The sequence below is a fragment of the Panulirus ornatus genome, chromosome 48 (assembly GCF_036320965.1).
Source record: "Panulirus ornatus isolate Po-2019 chromosome 48, ASM3632096v1, whole genome shotgun sequence".
Taxonomy (NCBI): domain Eukaryota; kingdom Metazoa; phylum Arthropoda; class Malacostraca; order Decapoda; family Palinuridae; genus Panulirus; species Panulirus ornatus.
Window position 1 is genome coordinate 15,019,214 of NC_092271.1, and position 19,985 is coordinate 15,039,198.

General features: G+C 49.8%; 1 protein-coding gene across 4 annotated transcripts in view; it reads left to right on the forward strand.

Annotated features, from left to right (window-relative positions):
* The window catches only part of Sarm (sterile alpha and armadillo motif), a 652,833-nt gene that overhangs the window by 161,525 nt on the left and 471,323 nt on the right, over positions 1-19,985 (forward strand). The gene's annotated exons all lie outside the window — the stretch shown is intronic.

Genomic DNA, 19,985 nt, shown 5'->3' on the forward strand with positions numbered 1-19,985 from the left:
GTCAGGTCAGTAGAACTTTAGTGTGCACTCGTGGCAGCAGTGACTCAGTCTACCAGCAGAGGAAGAGGGTGTTGGTGTTGTGTGTGGCGGAGGTGGTCCCGCCCGCCGCTCCCAATTCCCCTTCTCTGCACTGTTGATAAGGACATTTATTCCGTCGCCTCTCCTGTTACTGTGGCCTCTGGGAAGACCCCTCATACCCGCACGTCTGTTTACTGTCGGCGCATTGTTGTGTGGTGCAGGCGGCGTCTCTTACCGTGTGAACCTCTTAGTCTTATCACGGTGTGGAGGGAGGAACGTCTGGCCAACATAGCACACACGCACTTGTGAGGGACGGGTCGGCGTCTTCCGGAGGATGTGATGTGTTGTCTTGCCGGGTGTGAGGATCTCTCTACGCCCACGGGTCACAGAAGGTCACGTGCAGACACGTCACCTGGCTTGACCTTTGCCGCTCAGTCGGCCACGGCAGCTGGAGGGTGGGGCGAGTGTGGGGTCGAGGCCGGAAGCACTTATGAAAGGATTAGCGTCACATCTTCACACACGGACTGGCGTTGCCTCTGGTGCTCCCGGGGATGGTGTTGCTGCGGTTGATGGTGGTGGTGCTCACGTTGCTGGTGCTGCTGCTTGGTTTATGGTAGGAGTTGCCGTTGCCAACACATCCATTGTCCTGGATGTTGGAGATTTTAAGGAGAAATTTGAAAATACTTAAAAGCTTGAATTTAGATGTAAGGACAAAACAAAAGGAATCAAGGATCCCAAGAGTTCTCTCCAGTGTTCACAGTGGGTTAGGATAGATATCTACAGTTCTGTATTTACTGGTAGAACTGGTGTCTACCTCAGGACAAGATGTAGAGGAAATTGAGAACATATATAATGGCAGATTACTAAACTGTTGGACTGCTTCTTGGTACCTTCCGTCTGGTCGTAAGATGGTTTAGGAGGTGGTCTGCCCCAACCGCTCGGTCAAGGAACTTACCTTACGTAGGATTTAGGATGGTTAAAAAGGTCTTCTTCCTTCACAACACACTTTGAGACCTTACTCTACTCTTCTTGTGCCTTACGATGGTACCGGAGGTCTTCTACTCCTACAGCTGTGTCTAGGACTTTACCTTACGTGGACCATACGATGATGATACCAGAGCTCTTCTACCCCTACAGGTGGGTCTCGTATTTAGCCGCAGGGGATGTATGAGAAATTTCTTCTGGTTCTTTATTGTTACACCCGGAAACAACTGGCACGTAACCATCCACAAACACATTACCATCCAGAACAGAAACATAGCACATAAACACACACGCACATTACCATCGCACATTACATAGCACATAAACACACAGACATTACCATCTAGAACAGAAACATAGCACATAAACACACACACACAGACATAACCATCCAGAACAGAAACATAGCACATAAACACACACAGACATTACCATCTAGAACAGAAGCATAGCACATAAACACACACAGACATTACCATCTAGAACAGAAACATAGCACATAAACACACACACACACATTACCATCCAGAACAGAAACATAGCACATAAACACACACAGACATAACCATCTAGAACAGAAACAGCACATAAACACACACGTACATAACCATCTAGAACAGAAACATAGCACATAAACACACACAGACATAACCATCTAGAACAGAAACATAGCATATAAACACACACACAGACATTACCATCCAGAACAGAAACATAGCACATAAACACACACACACACATATTCAGATGGATTTGAATCTGTGTCTTAGTGTGTAAGAGGACGCAGTCACAAGGGGTTGGCTGAGGCAGCAGTCGATAGCAGAGGACCTCCCCAGCAGGTGGTGGCCAGGCTGAGCGAACCCCTTCCACACACACACACACACACACACACACACACACACTGTTCGTTAGTGCCTCCAGCTGCCCCTTGGCGTAGCATCAGCAAGAGACTATTCTTGTTCGGCTCTGGGTCCTCTGTGCTCCGACCCTCAGCTTAGCGAATGGTTATTGATTCTTCCATATCGAAGTGACCGTTTTTCCTCGTGACACGATGGCGCGTGAGTTTCAGTTGCTTTTGCATATCGTTCAAGTTTATGTGCACCCTCTTGACGTTGCTGCGGTTGTTATTGTAGGAGAATTTGTGTGTATGGTGGTGAAAAAACACGAGTAGGCCTGGGGCGAGGGCGGAGGTACACACACACACACACACACACACACACACACACACGTTCCTGACGCTGCAGAAGGTCAATGAGGGATTGCCCTTGTATCATCTGGCTCAGCCTCTTGAGCACTACGGCTTGAACCTTGGAGGTTTAATGGCCTCGTCTTTGACCTGACCCTTACCGGTCAGGTCAGAGGCCAGGGCATCACACCCAAATGGTCGTGCCGTCATGGGAGAGGGGTTCAGGCTAGGGTCTCCCCCAATAAGGGCACCTCGTTATAATTCAGACAAACACATGAGAATTATCTTGAGCTCATCTTGGCCTTGGTGTTGTGCAACACCTCCCTGAGCGCGGACAGGTGCTCACGTGTACGTATAAGAGAACTCGCGATGGTTGTACGGCTATATTTTGGAAGTCGGTTATATATATATATATATATATATATATATATATATATATATATATATATATATATATATATATATATATATATATATATAAATAAAACCGGGGGGCTGGAAATCCTCCCCTCTCGTTTTTAGTTTTCCAAAAGAAGGAACAGAGAAGGGGGCCAGGTGAGGATATTCCCTCAGAGGCCCAGTCCTCTGTTCTTAACGCTACCTCGCTAATGCGGGAAATGGCGAATAGTATGAATAGTATATATATATATATATATATATATATATATATATATATATATATATATATATATATATATACATCTTTCAAACTATTCGCCATTTCCCGCATTAGCAAGGTAGCGTTAAGAACAGAGGACTGGGCCTCTGAGGGAATATCCTCACCTGGCCCCCTTCTCTGTTCCTTCTTTTGGAAAATTAAAAAAAAAAACAAGAGGAGAGGATTTCCAGCCCCCCGCTCCCTCCACTTTTAGTCGCCTACGACACGCAGGGAATACGTGGGAAGTATTCTTTCTCCCCTATCCCCAGGGATAATATATATATATATATATATATATATATATATATATATATATATATATATATATATATATATATATATATATATATATATATATATTACACGATAATGAACATTTGGTGTTGCATATTTGGCGTTGTCTGCCTGGCGTTATCTGTGTATGAATATACCGTAGGGGAGGACGTGTGCTGAACCACGAGCGGAGCGGTCTCGTACATAGCACACTTCTCGAGCCTGGAGCCCCGCCGTCCATCCGTGTGGTAAACCAACGCCGAGGTCCAGCATGTGGATTTGGTGGAGGGTGACTGCTCGAGCTGCACGGTGGGTGGAGGGGAGGCAATGTGCGGCCACTGACCGCGGCCATCAGGAGCAAGCAACAGGTGGCGAGGGGCGAGGTGATGTGAGAGAGGAAGACACAGTGGGAGGCTTCATGGTGGAGGGGGGTGATGCCGGGCCTGCTGGTTTAGTTTAGTTTAGTGGCGGGTAGCTGGGCCATAATGATGCGTGATCTTACGCAGGAGGGTAACTGGGTGCGATGTGGTATAAGATGGAGCACTGGCTGAGGAAAGGGGCAAGTTGTAGCCTGGTGGTTGGTTGAGGCGAGGGACAGACTGGGAGGAAGTGCTTGGACTGAGGAGATGGGTATGGCGGTGCCGGGGCTGCCCACCTTATACGGCGGGGGCCCGGACACGTCACCTGAGGTTCCTTCCACTCTTATTAGGAAGACAGACTGTGGCTGGATCATCCAATGGAAGGTCACCGTGCACTGTGTTGGCTCCCGGGCCACGATACCACGAGCGGGGGCAGCCATCTGGATGTCGAGTGAAATGGCTGTGTTCTTTAGTCATTAGGGTGTATCACAGGCCCCGTGGCCTTACCGAACACACAACTCTTGCCTTCTGTATCACAACAGTTGACTGGACGTTTGGATTATTGTTCATGATACCGGTGGAAGAGGATCATGTGCTAAAGGAGTTGGGGAGAACGCATATCTTGCCTGTTTTTTACGACAGGAAATCGGCAAACTACCCTAAACAACAGACCATATTTATATTCTTTGGATATAACGACATAAAGTCGTACCCATCAAGGCTATTCTCAGCCCATTTTGGGAGTCTCTCATTCCTTCCTAAAGATCTTGGTTGGTTACTTAGGAACCTCGTATATCGGTACAGTATCAACCCTCAACCCAGAGCGTGGCAGTTGCACCTGTGACCACAACTGAATGTTGTAGGTCAGTTGTGAAACTAGAGAGTTGTAATTACCTCTTTTTTTTATCCTCCAGCGTAGTTGCGTCCAAGGCTGCTATCCTCTCTCTCTCTCCTTCGTTGTTCTAGGATAGACCGTCTGTGGCAGAGGTATATGCCTCGTAATGCGGCGTGGAAGTCGGTGAGGCATCATCTTATTCAATTGTGATAGTCATTGTCTCTGTACTTAAAGCAATTTGCCATGACCAGTGCATGATGTGTAGTCTGTCAAATTCTTCTAATGGGTTTTCTGGTCATACCCAGGCCACACTACCTCAGGCAAACTGGTCACCATCCGGGTCTGGAACCCTACTGCCAGACAGTAAACCGAGCTTCTCTGACCAGTAACCAGGCGTGTCCCCCACACAGACAATAATCCGGGCCGAGATGGCCAGCTTTAGTGTGTGTGTGTGTGTGTGGCAGAATACACACACGCAGGGGCCTGGACCGATCTGCTCAGTGTCCCTAGATCTAGTGAATAAGCTGTTGTGGCCAACATCCTGGTCAGGTCCGCCCAAGGGTCAGTAACAGACTGGCGTGGCCAGTATATCCTGGTCGGGTCTCACCAGGGCCACTCACAGTCTGGCCTGGCCAGTATATCCTGGTCGGGTGCCCTGGGGCCACTTAAACCCAACATCCCCGCCGTCTCCTGCCAGGGAGAGCAACGCGCCGTTAATGACCCAATCACTTGTCCGAGGTGATGATCGCTGATCCTCTCATAACTATTTCTAGTTGTGTTTTCTTAGCCTCCCAGCCAGTTGGAGTTCTGTTCTTCGCAGATTCGTTCTCGTATGATTTGAATAACAAATTTGGCGGGAGTTCACAGTCGACCTTTTTAAGATTCAGTGAGACGCAGCTTTTGAATTGTTGTCAATCGTTCTCAACTGCTGTAGCAACAACCCACCCCCTGGGTCGGTAGTCTGGTGTGGCCTGTGCTGTTGTACTCCCCCATCTTTTTTTTTTCTATAGACTGACATTGATGAAGCTGTAGCATATTAGCCAGCCATATTAGTCAGTGATGATCTGGTGTGTTAGCATCCGTGGAGGATATCATTAGCATTATTGTGTTCGCTGAGCTTTTTTGTTTGATGGCTGACACGCAGGTGCTGTGCCTGGTCTGATCTCGCCTGCTTCCATCTTCAGGTACAGCCTTATCACGTGTGACTGTTGACCGATAAGAATTTGTTTTAATCATTTACAACCGCAAGGATCATACATGGGATGCTGGCAGTGAGGCGTCTTGTGTACGGAGAGTTTTGAGTCAGTGTGTCAGTTCTGAGTCCCCCTTGGGCTGTGGGGAGGAATAGACCCCACGAAGACCTCACCAGGTTTGATCGAGAGCTTCTATATGCACGCATGTCTATGCAGGAAGTAGAAGGTCCGAATGTAAAGTTGGAACTGCATTCACACTCCGGTGTTATAGACGTATTCCTGTCGGTGAGGACCACTGCATGAGATAGAGACACAGAGACTGGGTCACACGCCGGAGTCATGAGGTGGTTGGCGTAGACCGACGTGAAAGTACCCGCTTGGCATCACCATCACCCCTGGCGGCGGTCACGCGCCCGACTGGCCACACGGAGGGACGCACTGCTGCTCGTACTTTCATATCTCGTTACCTGACCGATGATCATCAACTTTTTGCCTCCTCTCATCAGCAGGTGGTTGGCGTTGATTTACCGCTGCTGGAAGCACAAATGGACGGGAACATTGTAATATATATAATCCAGTTTTACCACATGGAAACTTTGGGTGAAATGATCCAGTGTTAAGCTTTATATTTTGTAGGTAATTGGACAGTATAGAATGGCTGCCACGTCAGGGAGTAACGATGTACCAAGGTCGTTTATGAAAAGCCCTCCAGTGGCGGTAGAACACACAGTTGTAGAACATCATTAAGAGGGAGTATATATATATATGTTATTTTCCTTTCAAGGAGACGAGTATGATAAACCCAGAGCTGATGAATGTAAGGTGTTTCACAGTGCCACCGTCAGAGGCGTGTAGGAGAGACCTGTTGAAAGTTAAGCTGACAAATAATAGTCATTAGTTTGAGGATGGATGGACTGTAGCCAGAGATAATGGACTTGCCGTGTTCAAGTGGCCGAGCCTCGGCCCTCTAATAGGGTATATAAACTTAGCTGTGTGTTGAGTCGGGACGGTACACTGCTGGTCTGTGGTCGAGATTAAAACAACAAGGAAAGGTTCTCGTACCTTGGAGGTCGGGTTCAGTATGCCACAGTCCTTCCCTCCTCCCCAGTGTTGTTGTTGTCTGAGATTAAACCTCCCTACAACCCAGGAGATGCGGGCCCTACGTTCTAGGGCGCCCCGCCGATGGTGAGGGACCTAAGCACTGTGGGCCTTGGGGGTTTGGCTTGCTATCCCACCCGGCCGCCAAGAGATCTAGGCTCCCTTCTCTTGTGGTCATGCCTCTATCTCCCTGTACTGACGAAGCCTTTCAAACGAATTCACGAAAATGGTGAACTAAAACTGCACGATTGTTAAGATCCTCCGCAGGGGATTTAGGTGATCCTTAGACTTTGTAAACGTGTGTGATCCAAGTTGTGAGGGGAGGACTTCGTGTGAGTTAGGGGGTCAAGAGCTTTCCTTAACTTGTCGTTCCCAGTAAACAACAGCACGCCAGCCAGCCAGCCAGCCAGCCAGCCAGCCAGGATCTTGGGCTGCAGCAGGTGGCTGGGGAAGTGTAAACATGCAGGAAGACTAGCAGACATTTCTGCTTGTTTTTTTTTTTCGATATAATGATATATCGTTCATTTTTTTCAGGTTTATTATGATGAATATTGACAGCTTCGTTCAGCTGAATCCAAGGATTTGGTAAATCCCACACCAGTTAGTTTCGCTCAGCCGAATCCTAGGATTTGGTAAATCTAGCAGCATGTAACCCTCCCTCGCTCAGCTAAGTCCAAGGATTTTCCTTGTGCAGTTTACGGGTCTCCTGGACCAGCAGCTGCACGGCGGAGTGTATGCACACAATAAAGCTCATGACATCGGCTCATGTCTCTGTGGGAATGAGTCTTGAAGCAGATGGGAGGTACCTCGCGAGCGTGTCTTGCTCACGCGAACGCTGGACGTCATGTCTCCCCTCCTCCTCGCCGGACGACCCGATGCTGCGGCCGGGGTTATAAAGGGGAAGGATTGCGGCGCCCCTCAGGTAGGGGTGTGTACGCGAAGCCCTAGACCTGGCTGTCACTTCAGCGTCGGCGACTCCCACGTGCTGGCGGCGGTGATGGTGGTGGTAACTGTGTCACTCCGTCTCGTTGTCTGGCTCGCCGTGTTTAAGTGTGGCCCGACATGAACTTGATAAGGAACCAGGATATCCACTTGGAGAGACAACTGCTCGTCAGGGCTCGTTAACGCCGCCTGAGACGCCACAGTTGAGAGGCTCGACGACCCAGACGCGCGTGTGTTAGTCACACGAGATAGTTCATAACAAGGACCAGCATATGGGATGCGACTATACACCCTCCTCCTCCTTCGCCCCGCCCCGCGCCGCCCCCGCTCCACCCCGCGATGAAGCAACGTACAGACATGCACAAAGGTGGATGTCGTGTGGATCATGCCATGGCCAAGGTCAGCCAGGGGGACTGACGTAGGGAATCTCATGACTCCCCCATGTGCATGAAGACCCACAGTCATGACACATGGCAATTCTGCTCCCACCACAATATATATATATATATTCCCACGTATTCCCTGCGTGTCGTAGAAGGCGACTAAAAGGGGAGGGAGCGGGGGGCTGGAAATCCTCCCCTCTCGTTTTTTTTTAATTTTCCAAAAGAAGGAACAGAGAAGGGGGCCAGGTGAGGATATTCCCTCTAAGGCCCAGTCCTCTGTTGATAACGCTACCTCGCTAATGCGGGAAATGGCGAATAGTTTGAAAGAAAAAGAAATATATATATATATATATATATATATATATATATATATATATATATATATATATATATATATATACACACACACATATATACTGTCGGTTGCCCAAATGGGTAGAAGAATAACACGTGTCCAAGCATGTCCCCCGAGCAGCTGGTGAGGAGGGGGGTCTCTCTCCCAGCCAGCTCAACGAGGGCGTCTGATGGCCCGGAATTGAAGTCAAGAGGTGTAACCATATGACTGATACATGTTGCTTGCCTGGCTTGTGAGGCGGACCATTAACCTCTGAGGCGCGTTGGTGCGACTTTGTGGCCGCCGGCACGACCCTAAACCATGCTGGGGGAGGGATCCTGCAGCACCATGGTTACGACCCTTGAGGAGGATGACAGAGGTTTTTTTTTGTTTTTCGAGCTGGTCCTAAGAGGTAGGTCAGCGTTCAGCTCATCATACCCAAGGAGTTGTACTGACGTGCTCAGGGATCGTATCAGTGTTTTCATGACATTGATACACACACACACACACACTCACACACACACACTCACAGAGAGAGAGAGAGAGAGAGAGAGAGAGAGAGAGAGAGAGAGAGAGAGGTAGCTCGTGCAGCTTGTTGTTACGGCCCGGAAGTTGGTCTGTCTTCGCATGATGCAAAGATGTGGTCGCTGTCGACATCGTCATCATCAGACTGGTTCAGAAGTGTGGCAGTCGTGCTCAAATCATCCCTTATCTTTCTCTCTTACGTGGTGAGCAAAGTCAGGTGCCTCTAACTTCCCAGCGTAACTCAACTCTGCCAAACTCTGTGTGTGTGTGGTGTGTGTGTGTGTGTGTGTGTGTGTGTGTGTGTGTGTGTGGTGCGTGCGCGCGCGCATGCGTGTGTGCGCGCGTCTCTCTCTCTCTCTCTCTCTCTCTCTCTCTCTCTCTCTCTCTCTCTCTCTCTCTCTCTCTCTCTCTCTCTCTCTCTCTCTCTGTGTGTGTGTGTGTGTGTGTGTGTGTGTGTGTGTGTGTGCGTGCGTGCGCGCGTGCGTGTGTGCGCGTCTCTCTCTCTCTCTCTCTCTCTCTCTCTCTCTCTCTCTCTCTCTCTCTCTCTCTCTCTCTCTCTCTAAGACGACGGAATGAGGATGTAGTATCAGAATGGCCGATGCCTAATACAAGCCAGACGATGACTCTGTGCGTCCTGACTGTGTACAGCAGTTTACAGTTGTATAATAGTACGGAAAGTTCAAGAGACAGGATCCCCATGAGGTCAGAACGGGTCATCACACACCTCAGGTCATTCATATACATACTGCTCAGGTTGGCTGGCAGGACCAACAGGTGCTGATGGTTCGCTTTTGACACTCGCATCGCCCGTGGCCAGTCACCACATCGCTGCAGAAGAGGGTACTGGCTTGTCTTCGCGTGGACCCCAGGTGGTAGCGTGCTAGTGGTGAACGGTGGTGCACAGTAAGACCCCTGACCTTCAGTGAAGAGGTGTGAGTCTCCTGTTCCAGAGAACCTTCATGGATCTCCTTCTTTGCCGTGAAGAGTTTCGTCTTCCATCCAGGAGCTCACCTGGAACTGATGGGAAGCGTCACTCTCAAGTACGACGTTCTCTCCTGCTGGTCTCCTGGGAGCTGACATGGACGTGGGTATGAGTCATTGATCTAGGGTGTAGTTATGAGGGCGGGCCACGCCTGGGACGAGGTGTCGCGGTTGTGGCCGGTCACGGAGCAGGATGCTGTAAATCTAGTAAGTCAGGTGGAACCGGTGTTTAGTGCCGGACGAAGTGTGCACCAGCCGCTCTTTTAACGACCCCCTTGAACACGACGGTGCGACCCTCGAGCACGATGATACGACCCTTGAGTACGATGGTACGACCCTTGATTACAACGGTACGACGCTTGAACGCGATGGTACAACCCTCGAACACGACGGTCAGCCCTTGAGTTGAGCACGGTGGTACGACCCTTGAACACGACGGTGCGACCCTCGAGCACGATGATACGACCCTTGGGTACGATGGTACGACCCTTGAGTACGACGGTACGACGCTTGAACACGACGGCACAATCCTCGAACACGACGGTCACCCCTTGAGTTGAGCACGAAGGTACGACCCTTGAGCACAATGGTACGACCCTTGAACACGACAGTACAAACCTTTGAGCACGACGGTAGGACCCTTGAGCACGACGGTAGGACCCTTGAGCACGACGGTAGGACCCTTGAGCACGACGGTACAACACCCTTGGTATGATGGCTGTTGACGTGGCCCATAAGGCTTAAGTTCAAGATAAGACCACCATGCCCGGTTGTGGCACCGTCATGCTCAGGGGGGTGATGTCTCGTCATAGGCCATCGACCACGGCTGCCGCCGCCCCTCCTCCTTTAGTGGTAACTTGTGCGCAATCCAGCCTGGGTGTCAGGAGTACTCACACCGCGTCCCTCGCCCCACTGTCGAGTGGCAGGTCAGCGTAGAGGCTTTCGTGATGTACAGGCGCCGGAACGAGGAGCCTGGGCTGGAGGACCTTCCCACCTCTCTGCACTCTCTCTCTCTCTCTCTCTCTCTCTCTCTCTCTCTCTCTCTCTCTCTCTCTCTCTCTCTCTCTCTGCATCGAAAATGTAGGATATTCGAGTGATTCGTGAAATTTGTTTTTTTGGCTTTTTTTGTGAATATATATTTGCTATATATTCAGCTCAGGCAACGTACCTTGGACTGAAGTTAACAAGAAGGCAAAGTTCCGATATCGTACGTTATCCACTGAACTATTATCGTTTTCTTTTAATATCTTAACCTCATCGTATAACACGCCAACGTAGACTGATCTAACCTACAGAACGTAATCTACCGTGACCTCACGCAGCCAAATTAAACTTCCCCCAGCCTAATGTTAACCCAGTTTAGTCATTGGTTACTTAACTCCAGCCAGAAGTGATTTAACACCGTGACCTAACCTGACCTAACCTAACCTAACCTAACCTAACCTAACCTAACCTAACTTAACCCAGGTTAGTCAGAGGTTACCAAACTCTAGCCAGAAATGATTTAGCACCCCTATCGTAACCTAACTTAACCAGAATGATAAGAGTTTGTGATCAACATATTATGAAAAGCTGACGACTTTTCACAGTCATGATACAATTCCTGGTACTGTGTTGTGTGGCGGTGATGCACATCACGTAAGGTGCTGTGGCGAAGCTTCCTATGTTAAGAGACAGGTGTGTCTGGCATCATGATATGAAATCGCTCGTCTTCCCTCCCATCCCCAGGTGTGGGTGGAGTTGTGGTGTGTGGGGCACGTGTATGAGGTAGTCTGATGGAGGGATGAATGGATAGATGGATGAGCTGAGGAACTCACAGGTGAATGGATTGATCACTGGATTGATGAATGTTGTGATAGAACAAGTGAATGGATAGATTTCTGGATGAATGAATGCAGTGATAGAACTCACAGATGAATGGATAGACTACTGGATGAATGAATGTAAGGAAAATGGCATAGGTGGATGAATGAATAGATAGGAGGATAAAAGTATGGATGGATCTGGTAGAGAGGTGAGGGACAGACTGGAGACAGTTGGGGTATATGATGAGATAGCTCATACTAGCATAGTCTCTCTCTCTCTCTCTCTCTCTCTCTCTCTCTCTCTCTCTCTCTCTCTCTCTCTCTCTCTCTCTCTCTCTCTCTCTCTCTCTCTCTCTCGTCTTACGCAACATCCGTTCTTTTTTAATCGTTTTCATGCAATAGTGCCGAGCCTGTTGATAAGGATGGTGGTAAAATGAGTATTTGATTCTTAATGATGTTTTCGCTGGGGTGGGCAAAATGCGGCCCGCGGGCCACATCCAATCCTTTGATGTATGTAATCCATCCCTTGAAGTCAGAATTACGAATAAAAAACGGGTAGGTCGGAGGCCGATGTTTTACATAGAGTATTTAGTTCTGATGGAGTTGAAGAAAAAAAGATGATCCCTGTAACTGAGTTGGACACACTTGGAATAAGTTTGGTTCGTCCAGTTTGAAGGCTGCAGCCATTCCGAAGTAGCGGGGTATATTCTTATAGCCTTAGAGAGATCTTGATAAATGGAGTGACACTTGGTACATAAGGATAGTAGCTGCTTCTGTATTGGATGTAATACATCTGATTGTGGGTTGTAAGTCCCCAGAGCTGTTGTTTGTGAGATGGAAGCTCGTGAGTCCATAGGTCTTTTGTTTGTGAGATGGAAGCTCGTGAGTCCATAGAGCTCTTGTTTGTGAGATGGAAGCTCGTGAGTCCATAGGTCTTTTGTTTGTGAGATGGAAGCTCGTGAGTCCATAGAGCTGTTGTTTGTGAAATGGAAGCTCGTAAGTCCCTAGAGCTCTTGTTTTTGAAATAGAAGCTCGTAAGTCCCTAGAGCTCTTGTTTTTGAAATGGAAGCTTGTAAGTCCCGAGAGCTCTTGTTTGTGAAATAGAAGCTCGTAAGTCCCTAGAGCTCTTGTTTTTGAAATGGAAGCTCGTAAGTCCCTAGAGCTCTTGTTTGTGAAATGGAAGCTCGTAAGTCCCGAGAGCTTTTGTTTGTTAAAAGTAAGTTGTAAGTCCGCAGAGTTTATTGCTTGTGATGTCTGGGTTGTCATTGACCAGATTTCTTGGTTGTGAGTTGTTGTAAGTTGTGGGTTCTCAATCCGTTTTTTTTTTATGATAAAAAAGATTATCACTGGGATTTTTTTTTTATTAGTTATCCTTATTTGATTTTTTCCATGTGTGAAAAAAACTATTTGCCGAGTATTTCAATAGAATTTTATTAAATGCCATCCGTTTGATCTCTTATCAAAAGATGATACACGTCCAGATGTGTTCCTCCCTCTGCTGTGATGTATAAGGCCTCAGAATATGGCAGGAATGGCAGGGTTCATTTGTGAGGAAAGTGTGGACGTTGTAGAAGCTGCAGGTAGAAGTGATATATTCTTTAAGGGAGAGAGAGAGAGAGAGAGAGAGAGAGAGAGAGAGAGAGAGAGAGAGAGAGAGAGAGAGAGAGAGAGAGACTCTTTGGTAGGTAGGACGTGGTAGGTGATGAACATGATCGTCAGGTGACCATAACGAATCTTCAGACGGGGAGGAAGTACAGGCCACACTTCAGAAAGGAAGATTAGACCTTGTTAGAGGCCGGGGGTGAAAGTTGGAGGCTCCACTGTAGAGAGAGAGAGAGAGAGAGAGAGTATGTGTGTCATGGTGGACGTGCTTATCGGATGGATGTGACACCTCGTGGCCTTAACGAGGCTTGGTCGTCATGCTCACAGCTGCCGACGATGGGCGGTGGACGGTTCGTGGTTTTTCCCTCCCCTGTGTGGAGGAAGATTATTAGTGTCAGTGAGGCCAGCCGGCCTGGGTGCTGCCTCACCCGAGGACCGTCACACACTGCGCTACCTCCTCTCCTCTCTTCCCCCACACACAAAATACTGTATTGGTCACTCAGAGTTGACTCACTCCATATGTAGGTAGAATATTCATCCTTTTCTGATGTAGATAACTTGTGCACGCATGTCAGAAATGTTGAGATTTGGAAACTAAATCTTTGTTATTATGTGAGTGACATATCATGAAGTGTTCGAAGTATCAGTAATGGCCGGTTATGTCATAGGGAAATATTAAGATATCAAGTGAAGGTGGATGTAGGCTTTCTTCCAGGGCGGCAGGAGTATAAAACTATTTGTATGGAGAAGGTTTTCGTGCAAGTCATGAGGTAGGCTGGGACACAACATTTGCTACCAGATCCACACAGCTGTGTGCCTGGTCACCCCTTGCATCACTCATCTCACCCTACTGACAGACGCTGCAAGGTTCCGTTCTCTTATGTTGGGGGAGTTTGTCTCTCAGATCATGAGGTAACCCTGAAAGTCTTCATGGTAATGGTGTTTTGCCCCGTGGATATCATGTGGGAGGGTGGCCAGTGTCGCCTAGCTGGAGGGGCCGTCCACCTCCCCCCTACTCACGTCAGGATGGAGGATCGCCCAGTCTCCCACGTCAGGATGGAGGAATTCCCCCTCTCCCTCGTCAGGATGGAGGAACGCCCAGTCTCCCACGTCAGGATGGAGGAACGGCCCCCCTCTCCCTCGTCAGGCTGGAGGAATGCCCCCTCTCCCACGTCAGGATGGAGGAACGCCCCCTCTCCCACGTCAGGATGGAGGAACACCCCCCTCTCCCACGTCAGGATGGAGGAATGCCCCCTCTCCCTCGTCAGGCTGGAGGAATGCCCCCTCTCCCACGTCAGGATGGAGGAATTCCCCCTCTCCCACGTCAGGATGGAGGAACACCCCCCTCTCCCACGTCAGGATGGAGGAATGCCCCCTCTCCCCCGTCAGGATGGAGGAACGGCCCCCTCTCCCCCGTCAGGATGGAGGAACGCCCCCTCTCCCTCGTCAGGATGGAGGAACACCCCCTCTCCCACGTCAGGATGGAGGAATGCCCCCTCTCCCACGTCAGGATGGAGGAACGGCCCCCCTCTCCCTCGTCAGGCTGGAGGAATGCCCCCTCTCCCACGTCAGGATGGAGGAACGCCCCCTCTCCCACGTCAGGATGGAGGAACATCCCCTCTCCCACGTCAGGATGGGGGAACGCCTCCTCTCCCACGTCAGGATGGAGGAACGCCCCCCTCTCCCACGTCAGGTTGGAGGAACGCCCCCTCTCCCTCGTCAGGATGGAGAAACGCCCCCCTCTCCCACGTCAGGATGGAGGAATGCCCCTTCTCCCACGTCAGGATGGAGGAACGGCCCCCTCTCCCACGTCAGGCTGGAGGAATGCCCCTTCTCCCACGTCAGGATGGAGGAACGGCCCCCTCTCCTACGTCAGGCTGGAGGAACGCCCCCTCTCCCACGTCAGGATGGAGGAACACCCCCTCTCCCACGTCAGGCTGGAGGAACGCCCCCTCTCCCACGTCAGGATGGAGGAACACCCCCTCTCCCACGTCAGGCTGGAGGAACGCCCCCTCTCCCACGTCAGGATGGAGGAACGCGTCCTCTCCCACGTCAGGCTGGAGGAACGCCCCCTCTCCCACGTCAGGATGGGGGAACGCCTCCTCTCCCACGTCAGGATGGAGGAACGCCCCCCTCTCCCACGTCAGGTTGGAGGAACGCCCCCTCTCCCTCGTCAGGATGGAGAAACGCCCCCCTCTCCCACGTCAGGATGGAGGAATGCCCCTTCTCCCACGTCAGGATGGAGGAACGGCCCCCTCTCCCACGTCAGGCTGGAGGAACGCCCCCTCTCCCTCGTCAGGATGGAGAAACGCCCCCCTCTCCCACGTCAGGATGGAGGAATGCCCCTTCTCCCACGTCAGGATGGAGGAACGGCCCCCTCTCCCACGTCAGGCTGGAGGAACGCCTCCTCTCCCACGTCAGGATGGAGGAACACCCCCTCTCCCACGTCAGGCTGGAGGAAAGCCCCCTCTCCCACGTCAGGATGGAGGAACGCCCCCACCTACAGCAAGCTGGGGGATGTGTGCCTGTAATTATCATCGGAGCTTTACCTTTGCCCCATCAGTCCTTCACTGGTACGTGAGGTACTCGAGTACAGCCTGCCACACCGCTGCCTCTCACTACAAACACGGTTGCGTCACTTCTCTGTCTTTGGGGTTCAGTCTCAAAGCTGTCACCGCTTCTCTGCAGCATTTTCCACCATTCATGAGTGTGGCAAACTGATGTATACTAAACATCTTGTTATTACATGCAGTTGGAAATGGAACGTGATAATTGGAACGATTATTTTCGATCTTATATGTTAAAGCAGAGTGCATGAGGGCAGGAGCACAGTCATGATATAGACCAGAGAACCAAGGCAGAGACGGCAACACCAGGAGTCAAGGTGAAGGTGGTGGCACCTGCCCCAGACATCATATCAGCACCGGCGGTCACTCGGCTCCCCACCACCACCTGTTGCCTGCCTGATGCTGCCCTGCCTCACCTTGCCGTCCACGCCTCTGTGGTGCTCACTGGCGTCCTCCCGTCCTTAACGTCGATGTGTCCCTGGCATTTACGGGCGTCCGTGGCGTCTGATACATCCCTAACCTTTATGGTCGTCTCATGCGTCCGTGGCGTTGATTGGCGTTCACGCATATGAAGTGTATGTACGTCCGTGGCGTATACTGGCGTCCATATGTTTGTAGTGTTCACCGACCTCTACACGCTATAGCGCCTCTACGTCCGTGGCGTTTACTGGCGTGCACGCGTCCGTACGTCAGTAGAGTTAACGGACGTCCACGCGTCCCCATCATCGTTACGTCCGTAACATTGTGTACTGGCGGGACGCGTCTGTACTGTCCGTACGTCCCTGGGGTTGACGCCGCTGTCTTGTACTTTCTGGAACGTGTTGCGTCTCTCTCTCTCTCTCTCTCTCTCTCTCTCTCTCTCTCTCTCTCTCTCTCTCTCTCTCTCTCTCTCTCTCTCTCTCTCTCTCTCTCTAGGGTGGGGTGAAGTTCATGTAATGATTCGTTTGGTCTTTTCCTGCGTCTGTATTTGTACAAGACTTGGGAGAGGGCGTGGATGGCGTAATTTAGAGACATTATATACTTACGATTCGCACCAGGTTCCTCCTACCCTGGGGGAACAGCATTACTTGCAAGTAGTAAGTATATTTGACCATTTTGTTGTCACAGGTGAATCAGGTATAGAATCGTAGATAATGGATTAAAAAAAAAAAAACTGTGATGGTTGAGGATAAGTCGTTTAAGTTTCATTAGGGATGGGTATTTACCGTGATATTATCATGGCTTTCATAAGAGTTTACGGTACCTTGGCGGGCCCGAGGTAGGGTCAACACAGGAATGCCCTTGGGTCAACAGTGAGCCAGACGGAGCGAGACAGTCAGCATGTACAGTGGCGCGTCGCCCACTCCTCACTCTTTTGTGGTCTTATTATATCAATAAATACCAAGTGCTCGTTTGTGTGCCTGCAAGAATATAGATGATTTAACTTAAATGTGATACGAGTGTCCCGAGATGTAGTTGATGGCTTGGTGACTTCGCGTCAGCAGAGGTATGCACATTCTTCGTGATGGGTTGACGAGGCTTCACAGTATAAATAAGAACTGGTGCGATATACAGAGGCGCTATCTTTCCTGGGCAGTTACGACCTTATCCCAGCCGCTTGGAACGCCACGCTCGCTCGCGTGAATAAGTTACCCAGGCGTCTTTACTTCGAGTACCGTCGTTTTCTTTGATATACCTTTGCAGAAACTTGCGTAATCTTAGTATTTTTAGCGGCGTTGAGAAAAGTCATACGACGTGGATTAATTGGTTTCTCTTCATCATGAGATTTAGTTTGCGTCACAACCGAGCACAGTGAAAGATTTAGAGATTAGAATATATATTTTTAAGGTGATATTTACTGAAGCGTATGCTCGCGATCTAGGTGTATGATCTCTGATCTGTGATGCCACGGTAAATAAATGATACACAGGATGGAAGCAAAACTTCGTCTAACTTTAGTTAGGGGCCGAAATGGACGTCATATTCTTTATAGACTTCTATAAATGCCATCATTTACTGTAAATTTACAGTGTTTTGTAAGGATTGCGCCGTCATATTGTATCAGTGTAACACGTGAATCCGTTTTCGTAAGCAACGCGTTTATTAGAAATTCACTTCTCACATGCCGTTTTCTGTAATTTTCTGTTTTCCTTCAAATGTTTGGTTGGGAATCCAACTCAGAATATGATGGTACACGTTACATCAGCAGTGTGAAGTAATCATGTACAGGAAGTATAGGGTCATCGTAGCTTTGTATAACCCATGCTTTGGTTGGTAAGTTATCTAAGGATGGTTACCGTATGTAAGAGGCGGGTCACTCTGCTTGAAGATTAGTTTTATGAATACGTGGCGAGCGGAGTTAGAGCGCCAGGTGAATTTCCCCTTATACTCTAGTCGACTATTGACCTCCTGTAGCACGACGGTACGAAGTTATGGTACCATGGGCTGGTCGTAGGTTACCTGAGCTGGCGTGTTGCTCCGTTGACCATCTCGATGCTGGAGGTGGTGATGGTGGAGGTCGTGGTGCCTCACGGTGGCGGGGAGGTGGTGATGGTGGAGGTCGTGGTGCATCACGGTGGCGGGGAGGTGGTGATGGTGGAGGTCGTGGTGCCTCACGGTGGCGGAAGGTGGTGATGGTGGAGGTCGTGGTGCCTCACGGTGGCGGGGAGGTGGTGATGGTGGAGGTCGTGGTGCCTCACGGTGGCGGGAGGTGGTGATGGTGGAGGTCGTGGTGCCTCATGATGGTGTGAGGTGGTGATGGTGAAGGTTGTGGTGCCTCATGATGGTGTGAGGTGGTGATGGTGGAGGTTGTGGTGCAAGAATGAGCTATGGCTGAAGTGGAGGAGAGGCCCAGTCGTCAGGTGACACTTGGCACTGCTGGAGAGTGAAGGGCTGGCTGACAGGTTGATAGGGGTGAGGGAGACGGAGGTGGGGAGGAGGGGGTTAAGTTTTTTTTTTTTCTGTTTTTCCTCCAGACTCCATGAATCATGAAGGGGATGGGGGGGGGGGTAGGTTAATGATAGACCATCGGTGCCCACCCGACTGTCTTGAGGCTACACGACCCACCTAGGGTCGAACGCGGGTCCTCGAGGTGAGTTGAACCTACGCAATGGGTCAAGAACCATAGAAAATTGATAGCTTCAAACTTTTATTCTCTGAAGAGAGAAAACACACACGCCCGCGCACACACCAAAATGTTTGACATCGTCTGAAACACCTTATTATTCCGGTCGACTTCGTCCACACAAATGATTCTTGTCCAGTGTTGCCGTCAGCGTGTCCATCAGCTTTGCCTGCTCCACTGAGGCCGTGGAGGCGGGTAACAGTGTTTGTGGTTCACCTGTGTAAAATCGGTCGAGATCATGGGCGGCCGGCACTAGATCGTGCATGGCGTTCGCACGGAAATCTTGACGCGGGCTTGCTGGAGGACCTGAAGAGCAACATACATAATCGAAGCCTATAGTAATTGAACATTTTTTTTTATTCAGTTTAGTCTTGTTCCATCTGGTAACAGTTCCTTTTACCTTTGTTCACTGTGGAAGGGGCTAGATAAATGCCAGGCCTGCATACCCTGGGGTTGTACCGTCGTGCTCAATAGACGTAATGTTGTACGCGTGAGGATAAAGTTGGTCATATTCAAAAGGTCTTGTTCTCTATAGACTCGACACAGAACCAGGAGCATCCCTGGCCTAAGGGGACGTAGCGTAGGTTAGACAGGAACATTTTGCTGATGCAGTACTTGAAATAAGTGGCTGTATTCGTGTGTGAGGGGCACCCACGTACTGATTTACCCCCTCGGCCGCCCCCAAGGCCAATTTTTCAAAGCCGTCCCAGCCATACCCTAGCGTATAGCTCTTACGTATTCATATATTCATGTTTTGAAAATAATGTTGATGCTGTGATAAACGCTTGAAGATGTTCGTGACTTAAGAGGTGTGTATGAATATTTCTCCACATAATTGTGCGTGACGGAGTATAAAAAATGTGCCGCCCCAGGCCATGACCTAGTTGGCTATAATTCGGGAGTCGGGCCCCTTGGGGGCGTCTTGCCAGGCTTTAAGATGGGTAGTATTCCCACCTGGATGCCTTATGGGATCTGATGCTCACCGGGGCTGCTCTGGTTATTTCTTGTGTACGTAAAGAAGTCAACGATGTCGAAGACGTGTATCAACATCCCGGGAAGTCTAACCCCTCGTATGACTTGGTGGACCCCAGGGTCGGTCTTACTAATTGGTGTGTTCTTCTTTTTTTCTCTCTCCTGTT